Source organism: Nymphalis io, chromosome 20, assembly GCF_905147045.1.
Source record: "Nymphalis io chromosome 20, ilAglIoxx1.1, whole genome shotgun sequence".
Taxonomy (NCBI): Eukaryota; Metazoa; Arthropoda; class Insecta; order Lepidoptera; family Nymphalidae; genus Nymphalis; species Nymphalis io.
Genome location: NC_065907.1, coordinates 8,306,817 through 8,320,111, shown reverse-complemented (window position 1 = coordinate 8,320,111; position 13,295 = coordinate 8,306,817).

The following is a 13,295-nucleotide window of genomic DNA, read 5'->3' as shown; positions in this document are numbered from 1 at the left end:
AAGGAAAGGAGCGCTTTAGACGATAACCGCCGATAAAAACACAAACCATTCATTTTCTCAATTCAATGTACTTATTTCATTAATGTAATGGACATATTCATTGTTTGATTAAAGTTAAATGTAAAGTGAAAAAACTAATATATTTTTATCCTAAAACAGTTAATTAATTTCGAAGAGCAATTGAGTGTACGATTTTTTTTGTCAGACCGTTTTTGTTATTATATTAATTAATTTCAGGGATTTTTTCATGCGTTTATTTATTATTGTTTTCTTAGGATATGTCTACGGATTTTGTGTGTGATTGGTGGCTCGCCGTGCATTCGTGCCACATTATGAGACAGATTTTTGAAAAAGGTGGTCCGTTATTTGTTATTTTTTATAATATTGGTAAATACAAGGGGTCGTTTGTCAACCGATGCTACTGTCGAGCTCATTAAAAATATTTATAGAGCCTGGGAAGAGTCACAGGATGCCATAGGGATATTTTGTGACTTATCTAAGGCTTTTGATAGTGTGCAACACGAAACGTTGATCAGGAAGCTGCGTCACTATGGGATTAAAAACAAAACACTCAGCCTCCTGATTTTGTATTTTAGCAATCGGATTCAGAGGGTTGATATAAATGGAAATAGATCTCCCGGGGCTCCAGTTGGTATGGGGGTCCCTTAAGGATCTATTCTTGGTCCATTTCTCTTCCTCATTTATATAAATGACTTGCCACATCTACTAAATAACAAACACGAGATAGTATTGTTCGCTGATAACACTTCCTTAATTTTTAAAATAAAAAGACATTTATCAATACATGACAAGGTGAACAATGCTCTCTCTGAAATACTACATTGGCTTAATATTAATAATTTTCAAACAGTAAAAAGACAAAATGTATTAAATTCACTATTCCCAATGTGAAATTTGTAAAAACGAATGTACTTTTAAATGGGGAATTTTTTGATGTTGTAGAAGCAACAGAATTTCTTGGTATCACTATAGATTCTAAGCTTCAATGGGGCCCTCATATTAATAAATTGGCAAATAGACTCAGCTCTGCAGCTTTCGCAGTAAGAAAAATTAGAATGTTGACTGATGTAGATACGGCTCGCCTAGTGTATTTTAGTTATTTCCACAGTATAATGTCTTATGGCATTCTACTCTGGGGTAATGCAGCCGATATTAATACTATTTTTGTGCTGCAGAAGACGGCTATTCGTGCAATTTATAACCTGGGCCAAAAAGATTCAGTAAGATGTAAATTTAAAGAAATTAAAATAATGACTGTCGCTTCTCAATATATATTTGATAATGTTATGTATGTACGCAAAAACATAAAAAAAATTCCTAGAAATTGTGACGTACATACTATTAACACCAGGAACAAGTATAAACTTACAACCACTATTACCAGATTACACAGGGTTAGTAAGTCTTCAACGGCTTGGGGTTCTCCTGTGGCCGATGCCCGGGGTGAGGTGCTCGAGGAGTGGGCGGTCTCGTTGGGGCTGGCGGTCCTCAACAGTGGGTCGGAGAGCACGTGCGTGCGGCGGCAGGGCGAATCGATCGTGGACATTACGTTCGCGTCCAACGCCCTGGCCCGCCGTGCTCAAAACTGGAGGGTCGAGACTGGCGTGGAGACACTGTCGGATCACCGATATATTCGGTTCGATGTCTCTGCGTCGGCTCGTTGGGATGTTCGGCCCACTGTTGTCGGAGGAACGGAAGGTCGTCCGCGTTGGTGCCTGGGCCGCCTCGACGGACAGTTGGCGAAGGAGGCGGCCATCGTCGAAGCTTGGGGGGCCGGTTCCGACCCGGTCCTCCGGATCGACCAGGAGGCCGACCGGATCGACGGCGCCCTGTCCCGAGTGTGCGACGCGGCGATGCCGAGGGCTAAGCCGCACCCGCAACGTCGGCGGGTGTACTGGTGGCGTCCGGAGCTCCGTCGGCTGCGCAAGGCGTGCGTGGCGGCACGGCGCCGTTACGTTCGGTGTAGGAGACGAAGGGTCCGTGATGACGACGCGGAGGAGGTCTTCTACACCGGATATAGGACCGCCTGCCAGGCCCTACAGAAGGCCATAGCACAGGCCAAAGAGACGGCGTGGGAGGAATGGCTGGAGATGCTCAACGGCGATCCGTGGGGGCGTCCGTATCGGGTCGTGAGACAAAAGCTCCGACCCTGGGCTCCTCCGCTGACCAGCAGTCTCCAGCCGCAGCTCTTGGCGAGGGTTGTGGACACGCTCTTCCCCGAGCGGGGAGAGTTCGTGCCACCGGCCATGGCGCCGCCCGCGAGCAGGCCCCAAGAGGAGGACGACGGGTCACCGGTGACTCCGATCACCGAGGCGGAACTGCAGGCGGCTGTCATCAGACTAGGGTCGAAAAAGACAGCCCCTGGGCCCGACGGAATCCCCGGTCGAGCCCTGAAGATCGCGTCGGAGGAACTCGGCGAGAGCATGCGGCGCCTCTTCACCGCATGCCTGTCTCAGGGTAGGTTCCCGCGACGGTGGAAAACGGGCACGCTCGTTCTGATCCGCAAGGACGGGCGTCCGTCCGATCAGCCGTCAGCCTACCGCCCGATCGTGTTGCTCGACGAGGTGAGCAAGCTCTTCGAGCGGGTGCTCGCTGCCCGTCTCGTCGGCAGTATGGAGCCGGGACTCGACGAGCGGCAATACGGGTTCCGTCCCGGCCGCTCGACGCTCGACGCGATCGCCAGGGTGAGGGGCCTGGCCGAGGAGGAGGTGTCTCGGGGCGGGGTTGTGTTGGCAGTGTCGCTGGATATTTCCAATGCCTTCAACACGCTGCCCTGGGAAACGGTGATGGAGGCCCTGCGGTTCCACGGTGTGCCGGGCTACCTGCGGCGTACCGTGGCCGATTACTTCTCGGGTAGGGCGGTGGCCTTCCCGACTGCGGACGGATGGGCCGTCAGGTCGTTGTCGTGCGGTGTTCCGCAGGGGTCGGTACTAGGACCGCTCCTGTGGTGCATCGGCTACGACTGGGTGCTGCGCGGGGCCACGTTGCGGGGGGTCAGCGTCACGTGCTACGCTGACGACACCCTCGTGTCGGCCCGCGGCAGTTCATACCGGGAGGCGGCCTATCGCGCCACGGCTGGGGTGGCGCACGTGGTCCACCGAATCCGCGCGGTGGGCCTCGAGGTGGCCCTACACAAATCCGAGGCCCTCGTCTTTCACGGGCCTCGAAACGCGCCACCTCCGGGGGCGGCGATAACGGTGGGCGGAACTTCCATCGCCGTCGGGTCGACGATGAAGTACCTGGGACTCGTGCTCGACGGCAGGTGGAAGTTCGAAGAGCACTTCCGGCGCTTGGCCCCAAAGTTGGTGGCTGCAGCCGGGGCGCTAGGGAGAATCCTCCCGAACGTGGGTGGGCCAGGAGGCTCCTGCAGGCGCCTGTACACCGGCGTCGTGCGCTCGATGGCGCTCTACGGGGCGCCGATATGGGCGGACGCTCTGAGCGCCCGCAACGTCGCCTCGCTGCGACGTCCACAGCGAGCGATGGCGCTCAGAGCGGCTCGGGCGTACCGCACGGTGTCGTACACCGCGGCGTGCCTGCTCGCTGGAAGCCCGCCATGGGACCTCGAGGCCGAAGCTAATTCGAGGGTATATTGGCGGATCAAGGCGGCAGTGAGAGCGGAGGGGGAGAACCGGCGCCACCCACGTGAGGTTCGGATGTGGCGGGAGGAGGCCCGCGAGAAGGTATTCGCCGAGTGGTCGGAGAGACTGGGTGTCCCGGGTGCTAGCCGGGACCTCGTTGCGGCCATTCGGCCGGTGCTCAGGAAGTGGGTCGAGCGCAAGCATGGCCCACCCACGTATCACCTCACACAGCTTTTGACCGGCCACGGTTGTTTTGGCCGGTACCTGTGTGAGATGGTCGGTAGGGAGCCGACGGTGGAGTGCCACCATTGTGGCGGAGGAGCCGTGGATACGGCGGAACACACGCGCGTAGAGTGCCCGGCTTGGGCGGAGCCTCGCGCGGTCCTATCCACGGCCGTAGGTGGAGACCTGTCGCTTCCGGCCGTCGTCGAGAAGATGGCCGGAAGCGAAAAGATCTGGGCGGCAGTGTCCCGGTTCAGCGCATGCGTCATGTCGCAAAAGGAGGAGGCAGAGCGGGAGCGGGAGGACGACGTGGACTCGCTCCCGCAACGAAGAAGGAGACCTCTTCGACGGCGACGTGCCTTCGCAGGCCGGACGCTGCCGCAGAGTTAAGGTGTGGTTGGCGGCGGAGCCAGTCTGTTGATCCGCCGCGGGGCTTCAAGCCCTGACGCCCAGCCTCCAGTGGCGGACTCGGGGGAGTCCGTCACGTAACAGGATGGAGGCACAGAGAGGAGGGAAGCGCGCCCTAACATCCTGGCGCGTTTCCGAGATGGGTCGCCTTATGGCGACAACCGCTGGCGGGGTTGCGGTTGTAAGTCACAACGTTCCCGTGACCCCGCCGCCTTGCGGAGAGGCGGAAATCCGGGGAGGTTTTAGTGGGTAGGACGGGGCCGTCTGCCCCGTGAGTCCCACATACCCGTCCCGGTCCCCCCCCCGGACCGGGCGGCAGGCGTAAATGCCTTTCCTCCCCGAAAAAAAAAAAAAAAAAAAAAAAAGGGTTAGTAAGTCTTTTATGGGACAATGTATACGCTTTTATAACAAGATCCCAGAAAACGTTCAAAAATGTTCAATTATGAAATTTAAAATAATCGTTAAGTAACGCTTATGTGCTAAAGGATATTACACATGCGATGACTTTTTAAATGATTGCACACCCTGAGAATGAAACGATCGCCTCTAGGTTATTTCAAATGAAAAAAAGGTATATATAATTTGGCTATTGTTGTTACTTATTGTAAAGGCTGAGATAAAAAAATAAAAAAGTCCACTATAAATTAAATATTGTTATAATTGCTTGATAAATAATGGTCATTGTTTTTCTTTTTTTTTCTGTCGATAGTTTTTTTGCCGTGGAGTACCGGCTTAGAATAGTACTCCCCCAATCTCATCCCGTGGGTGTCGTAAGAGGCGACTGAGGGACGGGGAAAAGGGGGGATGGGCAGCAGCGTCCCCCCTCCCATAAACATCTTACCCCCCTACTGCGCTCGCCAACACGCCTGCCCAGCGCGGCGAGTATGGGCCCTCCATTAATGGCAGATGCGCCCAAAAAAAGGCCCCCAGTTATCGGCAAGCCCGCTAGGCCCGACCAAGGTAGCGGTCGCGGTATCGGCAGGGCAGGGGGTGCTAAGAATCACCGGTTCACGGCAGGCTACCGTATAAAACGACTGCACATGGTAACGTATAATGGACGCTCGATGAGGCTGGACTATCACCTCGCCGAATTAGAAGTAGAGTTAAGTCATATAAACTGGCATATACTGGGGTTATCTGAAGTCCGAAGACAGGGGGAGGACACGATAACTCTAGAGTCCGGTAACTTACTCTACTTCCGCGAAGGTGATAACCTCTCCCAGGGTGGTGTCGGTTTTCTAGTCAAAAAGGATCTCATTAGCAGCATTGTGGAAATCAGTAGTGTGTCGAACCGGGTAGCGTACCTTGTCCTAAAACTTTCCGACAGGTACTCCCTGAAGGTCGTACAGGTATATGCGCCAACTTCGACATACTCTGATGATGTGGTCGAAGCGATGTACGAGGACATCGCAAAGGCCCTCAACGATACCTCGAAGGCCCACTACAATGTTGTTATGGGAGACTTTAATGCTAAAGTGGGAGTACAAGATAGCGGTGAATCGAAAGTCGGACCTTACGGCTTGGGCTGCAGAAATCACAGGGGGCAAATGCTGGTAAACTTTCTCGAAGCGCAGGGGCTTTTTTTGATGAATTCTTTCTTTCAAAAGAAGCCTCAGAGGAGGTGGACCTGGCGAAGCCCCGATAACGTGACAAGGAACGAGATAGACTTTATCATTTCGAATAAAAGGCACATATTTAGAGATGTTTCAGTGATCAACAGGTTTAATACCGGAAGTGATCACCGCTTGGTTCGAGGCACTCTAAATATCAACTTAAAAGCCGAAAGATCGAGAATGATGAGGTCTACTCTCCGACCTACCATGCTCCAAGCTGCTCAAGGCTCCGAAAAGTTCCAAATGGAACTTCAAAATCAATTCACCGCGTTGGAAACCATAAGCAGCATTGATGAGAGAACCGACACGCTGGTCAAAATACTGCAAAACACATCCCGCAAGTGTTTTCCGCCACAGAGAAGAGACAACGCACCAAAACTCTCTGCTGAGACACTCGAGCTCATGAGAAAACGACGAGAACTACCATCGTTTTTGTCAGATAAGGCCTTAAACCGAACAATAAAAACGCTGACGCGACGCGATCTCCGACGCTCCAATACCCGTGCCATCAAGGCTGCGATTGAGCAAAATCGGGGATCGAAAGTGTTCGCTCGCAAGTTTGGGAGGCCGCGTCTGACAAAACTTAAAACTGAAAATGGTGGGGTCGTTACCTCTAGGCCTGAGATTGTCGGAGAAGTAGAGAGGTTTTATGGGCAGGTTCTCTTCAAGATCGGATAAACCCGTGGGAATCAGTATTGATGACCAGCGCACCCCTCTTATGCGCCATTACTCCGAGGAGCTCCCGGTCGTTGACCAAGGAGAGATTAGGGCGGCTCTAGAACAGCTTAAAAACAACAAAGCTCCGGGAGATGACGGAATCACAACAGAGTTGCTTAAGGCAGGCGGGACTCCGGTCCTGAAAGAGCTAGCAAGCCTCTTTAATTCCGTCATCCAACATGGCAAGACCCCGGAAACGTGGAGCGGGAGTGAGGTGGTACTGTTTTTCAAGAATGGTGATAAAACCCTCTTGAAAAACTACAGATGAATCTCCCTCCTGTGTGTCCTGTTCTCAAGAGTCGTCACGAACCGTCTCGCCAGACGACTTGACGAGTTCCAGCCCCCAGAGCAAGCCGGCTTTCGATCAGGCTACAGCACCGTGGACCACATCCATACTGTTCGGCAGATTGTGCAGAAGACCGAAGAGTACAATCAGCCGCTGTGTATGGCATTTGTGGACTACGAGAAAGCCTTCGACTCCATCGAAACCTGGGCAGTGCTCGACTCATTGCAGAGATGTCATATCGATTGGAGATATATCGAGGTACTGAGATGTCTGTACAACGCCGCTACAATGACTGTCCACATCCAGGACTGTAAGACGAAAGCGATCCAACTGCGCAGAGGGGTGAGACAGGGGGATGTAATATCCCCGAAACTGTTCACCAACGCGTTGGAAGACGTTTTCAAAACGCTGGATTGGACTAGGTATGGACTCAATGTAAACGGCGAGTACATCTCACACCTTCGATTTGCCAACGATATTGTCATCATAGCAGAGTCGCTGGAACAACTCACCGAAATGCTGCGTAGCCTAGGCGAGTCTTCCCGGCGTGTCGGTCTCGGTATGAACTTGGACAAGACCAAGGTCATGTTCAATAGGCATGTCGTGCCGGGACCGATATACGTCGAGGGGAAACCTCTCGAAGTTGTTAGTGAATATACCTACCTAGGACAGATAATACAAGTCGGTAGGAACAACTTCGAGAAGGAAGCCGATCGAAGAATTCGCTTGGGATGGGCAGCATTTGGCAACCTTCGTCAAGTCCTCAAGTCGTCTATACCGCAATGTTTGAAGACGAAAGTCTTCAACCAATGCGTCTTACCTGCCATGACATACGGTGCCGAAACGTGGACACTAACTGCGGGACTAGTCCACAAATTCAAAGTCGCTCAGCGTGCTATGGAGCGAGCTATGCTCGGAGTATCTTTGAAGGATAAGATCAGAAATGAGATTATCCGGAAAAGAACCGGAGTCACCGTCATAGCTTGTAATATTAGCAGGCTGAAGTGGCAGTGGGCTGGTCACGTATGTCGTAGGACCGATGGCCGTTGGAGCAGACGAGTCCTAGAGTGGAGACCGCGAATCGGCAAGCGCAGCGTAGGGCGCCCTCCAGCCAGGTGGACCGACGACCTTAAGAAGGTGGCGGGCACCAACTGGATGCGGAAGGCGGAGGACAGGGAGCTTTGGCGCAACTTGGGAGAGGCCTATGTTCAGCAGTGGACAACGATTGGCTGTTGATTGATTGATTGATTTGATAGTTTTTTTGACGCTGAGCATATGATTATACTATAATTTCTCTGATTACACCGTCAATACTCGAATCATGCGTATATTGAATGTATGTATTATATGTATACTTGAATTAATTAACATGATTATCTTATTTTTCAAGATTGTATTATTTACACTTGCTACAATTTCGGTTTCTTGACTTTCTTCCATAAAATTGCGATGAAGACACGATAAAAGTCCCGTTTAAATTAAAACGATAACAAAAAAATAATGCACGGTTGGGGAAGACCCGAGACCCGGGGAGGAACGAAGTCCTTTGCAATATTTTTTCGTGTGCGAATGGCCGGGAGGGCAAATGACTCTACTCCACCTGATGGTAAGTGGTAGTAGAGTCCAAACGCGACGACGGCCAGTACAGACGGGAAAAACGTTCTGCACTAGCCGCCTTCGCCTTGCCGGCCCGCAAGATGCCTCTTCACGCCTCGTTTGAAGGAACCCGGGTTGTAAGAGGAGGGGAACACGAGAGCTGGTAAGGAATTCCATTTTTTGGAAGTGCGACAAAGGAAGGAGTTAGCCAAATTTCTTTGTTCGCGATGGAATTAATGTCACAGTTAGGCGGTGACATCGAGAACCAGCTCGCGTGGACTTAAGAAGGAAGGGGGAAGCAGGAATTAGAGAGAATAATTCCTCAGAGCACTCGCCGTGATACAGTCGATATAAAGCGCTCAGTGCTGCTATCTCACGACGCAATTGTAAAGGTTCAAGGGTGTTTGTGACCTTTACGTCGCCAATAATGCATACGGCACGTCGCTGCAACCGGTCCAAGGCCTCAAGTAGGTACTTAGCGGAGCTATCCCAAAGGTGTGAGCAATATTCCACGCAAGACCGTACCAGTGTTTTGTACAGCAGGCACAGTTGTTGTGGCGTGAAAAAACGCCGCACCTTGTTCAGAACTCTGAGTTTCCATGAAGCTGTTTTTATAACAGCCTCGATGTAATCCCTTGGACTAAGGTCGCAGTGAACGTCAATCCCCAGCATGCCGATTTTGCTTTGCATCACCAGCGGAGTACCACAGAGGGAGGGAAGAGGGGAAAATGTTGACTTTTTCGCCATGAGAGCGCATACCTGTGTTTTCATGGCATTAAACTCAATAAGATTATCAGAGCCCCATTTGGCGATGAGCTCTAACGTCCTATCGAGTTCAATGACAAGATCCTTCCGCCTCTCCTCAATTTCCGCTCCCCCAGCCACTGCACGTCCGTGGTATCCACCGTGCACTGTACTATCGTCTGCATAGCAATGTATGTTCCTAAGAGAGAGCATATCATTGATATGCAGAAGAAAGAGTGTGGGAGATAGCACGTATCCCTGGGGGACCCCAGCATTCACTACAAAGAATTGTGAAGCGCAACCATCAACTAAAACACAAAGGCTACGCTTGTGTAGGAAGCTGGCAATCCAGTGCATAGCTGAGCAGGCAGACCATATGCCGGCAGCTTGAAGAGAAGGCTTCTGTGCCAGACCCTGTCGAAAGCCTTGGAGATATCGAGGCTGACAGCCAACGATTCTCCATGCTTGTCGATAGCTTCACCCCAGAGGTGTGTTACGTACGCTAGAAGATCACCTGTGGACCGTTTTGGTCAAAACCCGTACTGACGATCATTAATTAAACAGTGATCTTCTAGGTAATGGATCAGTTGGTTGTTTAGAATCCGTTCCATCACCTTACAAAGTACTAAGGTGATAGCTATTGGCCGATAATTTGCCGGGTCAGACCGATCCCTTTTTTTGGGAACCGCTTGCACATTAGCTCTTCTCCAAGCCTTCGGCACACATCCCGAAGAGAGAGAAAGTTGGAACAGGCGCGTTAACACAGAAGACAGCTCCGCTGCGCACTTCTTCAGCACTATGGCTGGCATTGCGGACTGTGAGCTAGCGATCCGTCCGGATTTCTGAGCGGTGGCAGCGAAGGTTGGCAGAAATTGTTTTGCACAGACTTGGTCAGACGCCAGAAGCTACGGGAGCCCCTAGGATGCGAAACAAGGTCATGACAAATCTGTACAATGCGCTGTGCATCCGCTCTCGTGTATGCCTTTCTACAGGACTTGAAATTTTGATGCTTTTATTAGTTCGAGAGCCCAAAGGGTCTCAAACAAACATTGCGTCTTGCTGGCGTTTTTCACTGCAACACACACACAAAAAGACCAAATTGTTGTATTTACTGATAAAAACTGTATACCGATAATGTATTTGATCTTTTAGTATTTTACCAATCTTTTCAATATCATAAAACACGTTTATATTTCTTAGCAGTTAAATAAATCGTCAAATATTTTGCAAATTTTTAAATGTTAAAATGAAGCAACGCTTCTTGTGAATGACGCACACGAAAGTTCGATGAGTAAGTATAAGTAATAAGTATAGTAGAAGTATGGTATAAGTATGTCATTATTTTGATATTGTTTATACAAAAATACTAAAATAATCGTGATTACAAAATGGAATGATGGGTTAGGAGGGTGAAAATTTGGGATTATGTGTATATTTTTATGCTTAATCAAAATAAAATACAAATAAAAAAAAGTCTAAAAAATCTGGACAGGGACACCCTTATCAGCTAGCGGTATGAAATATACTTTACGACCTATTCTCATACCTCCCAAATATACATAACAAATTTCATAAGAATTTGGTCGAGCCGTTTCGGAGGAGTTCGACCACAAACACCGTGACACGAGATTTCAATATATTTGATGATATAATTTAGATTTAAATAAAAATAATAATATATATCTAGATAAGAAATTTCATTTTAATAAGATATGCATATTCGTAAATTATGTTTACAAATCGTCAATACAAAACAGCTACGCCTTTTTTATTGAAGGCTTGTATGTCATATCGGTATGGAAGAGTCGTCGGTAAAAGCTAGTTCCACAGAGATTATTTAATAAAATCAATGATAAAAAAATGTGTATTTTTTACTCTTTATAAGTAAAACCTAAAATTATCTAAATGGATTGGTATTCAAATTTAGATTGTCGATAGGTTTTAAATAGCGTTTACCTAAAAAAATAACAATAGTTCGTTCGAACATAAATGTATCTAGATCAGAGATTGAATTTAGATATGATGTATACTTTCATTCAATAACAACATTAAGAACATTTGAAATTAAATCACAGTTTAAAACGGTAGTAGTATTTGATTTTGTTTATTTGCATATTGAAAAATAACTTCTATAACTGCAAAGAAAAGGTTTGCTATTTACTCATTTAAATATTATTTAATAAAAATTAATTTACTTTGAAATACCAATGACTGTGAATTTCGGCTGAATAAATATTAATGTTAAAATAAGAATTACTAAATTAAGCAAAATAATAAGATTACTAAATGCACATATTTCTGTTTATACTGCCACTCTCACAATCCGATGGGACAATAATCCGACACGATCGACGAAATCCGGGCTGACCTACTGACAATGGGTTAACAGATGAATATTCGATAACCTTTTATGGACCCACCCCGAGAGTCTGGGCCTTGGTTCTGCAGTCTTACAAACTAGTTACTATAGAATCAAAGTAATTAAATGGGAGTTAAACTTACATTTATAAGCAGATCTTGTTAATATCGGCTTTTTGAATTTCACATTTATTTACATGAGTTTGATTTTTTTTTGTATACATATGCTAACAAACATTGACTAACTCGAAAACATATTACTTATGTCGAATTACGTTAAATAATGAAATCCATTTGTATAGAATAATTATTAGATTGTATATTTGTTTCACAGAAACTCCTAATAGACGTTAATCGTCCGAAGTTCACGATTTACGATACTCCATATGTTTCAAGTATATCTTGTACGTCGAAAAAATATAATCTCTCAAGCCGTGTCCATTAAGCGACCATAAGCTTTGTATTTTTAGGCCAAGTTGACAATACCTACAATGTAAGTAGCTAATATGCATTTACTTCACGGAATTGGTTTGTGCGACTACATACGTCATCGCTGAATACATACTTATACATACTTACGTATTCTTGGCATTTTGTTGTGCAACATTTTTATGTTGAAATTTTCATGTATTCTGTTAAAATGTCTGAACTGAATTGAATTAGTTTCACCGACGAGTTCACGTACATTATTGTCTTTTTACTTCAGTTATATACAGCGCTCGATGGCAAATTATTATCTGTGTAAATTTTATTTAGTTTTGATCTATTTAATATTCCAAATATTAGACTTATTATTACATTTGTTGAAAAGACCTCGTTAAATGAGGTTTATCATTGGTAGTTAGTATTGATAATGAGTAATAGTAGTATTATTATAGGAGTAGTGGTATTCAGGGTGCCTTCCTATCTCAGAAGGCTGTTGGGGACATACCTCCGGGATCGAGTGGTCCTCTGGGAGGGGGGCGATGGGCGACTTGTCCGGCGTTGGGTAGGCTGCGGTGTTCCACAGGGGTCGGTACTCGGCCCAATCCTGTGGAACGGCGGATTCGATTGGCTCCTTAGGGCCGTCATCCTTCCCGGAATGAGGGTGTTGTGCTACGCGGATGACACCCTCATCACGGCGACGGGGCAGACCTTTCAGGAGGCGGCCCGCCTGGCCGAGGTCGGGGTATCGCTCACGATGGACCGGATTGGGATGCTGGGCTTGAGGGTCTCTGTCACAAAAACAGAGGCCCTCCTATTCCACGGTCCACGTCGGGGTCCCCCTCGAGGGGCGTCTATCACCGTCCAGGGGACGGTGATTATGGTGCAAGCCCAGATGAAGTATCTGGGCCTGATCCTGGACGGAAGATGGAGCTTCAGGCAGCATTTTGTCCAACTCGGCCCGAAGCTCATAACCGCTGCTGCTGCCCTGGGCCGCCTCCTACGCAATGTAGGAGGACCGAAAACACCATGTCGGCGCTTATACGCTGGCGTGGTATGCTCCATGGCATTGTACGGTGCACCCATTTGGGTGGATGCTCTCACCGCTCGTAACAGAGCTTTTCTGCGGAGGCCGCAAAGAGTCATAGCGGTGAGAGCGATACGTGGGTACCGTACGGTGTTATGGACGGCAGCGACACTTCTCGCGAGCGATCCGATCGAGCGATATGAGTTACTTTTATTTCAGGTAGATAGGTAGCTCTTCGATATTTATTAACACAAGAAATTGCAGCTTAATGTTATTATTTTTTCAATTACTATTAATTTATT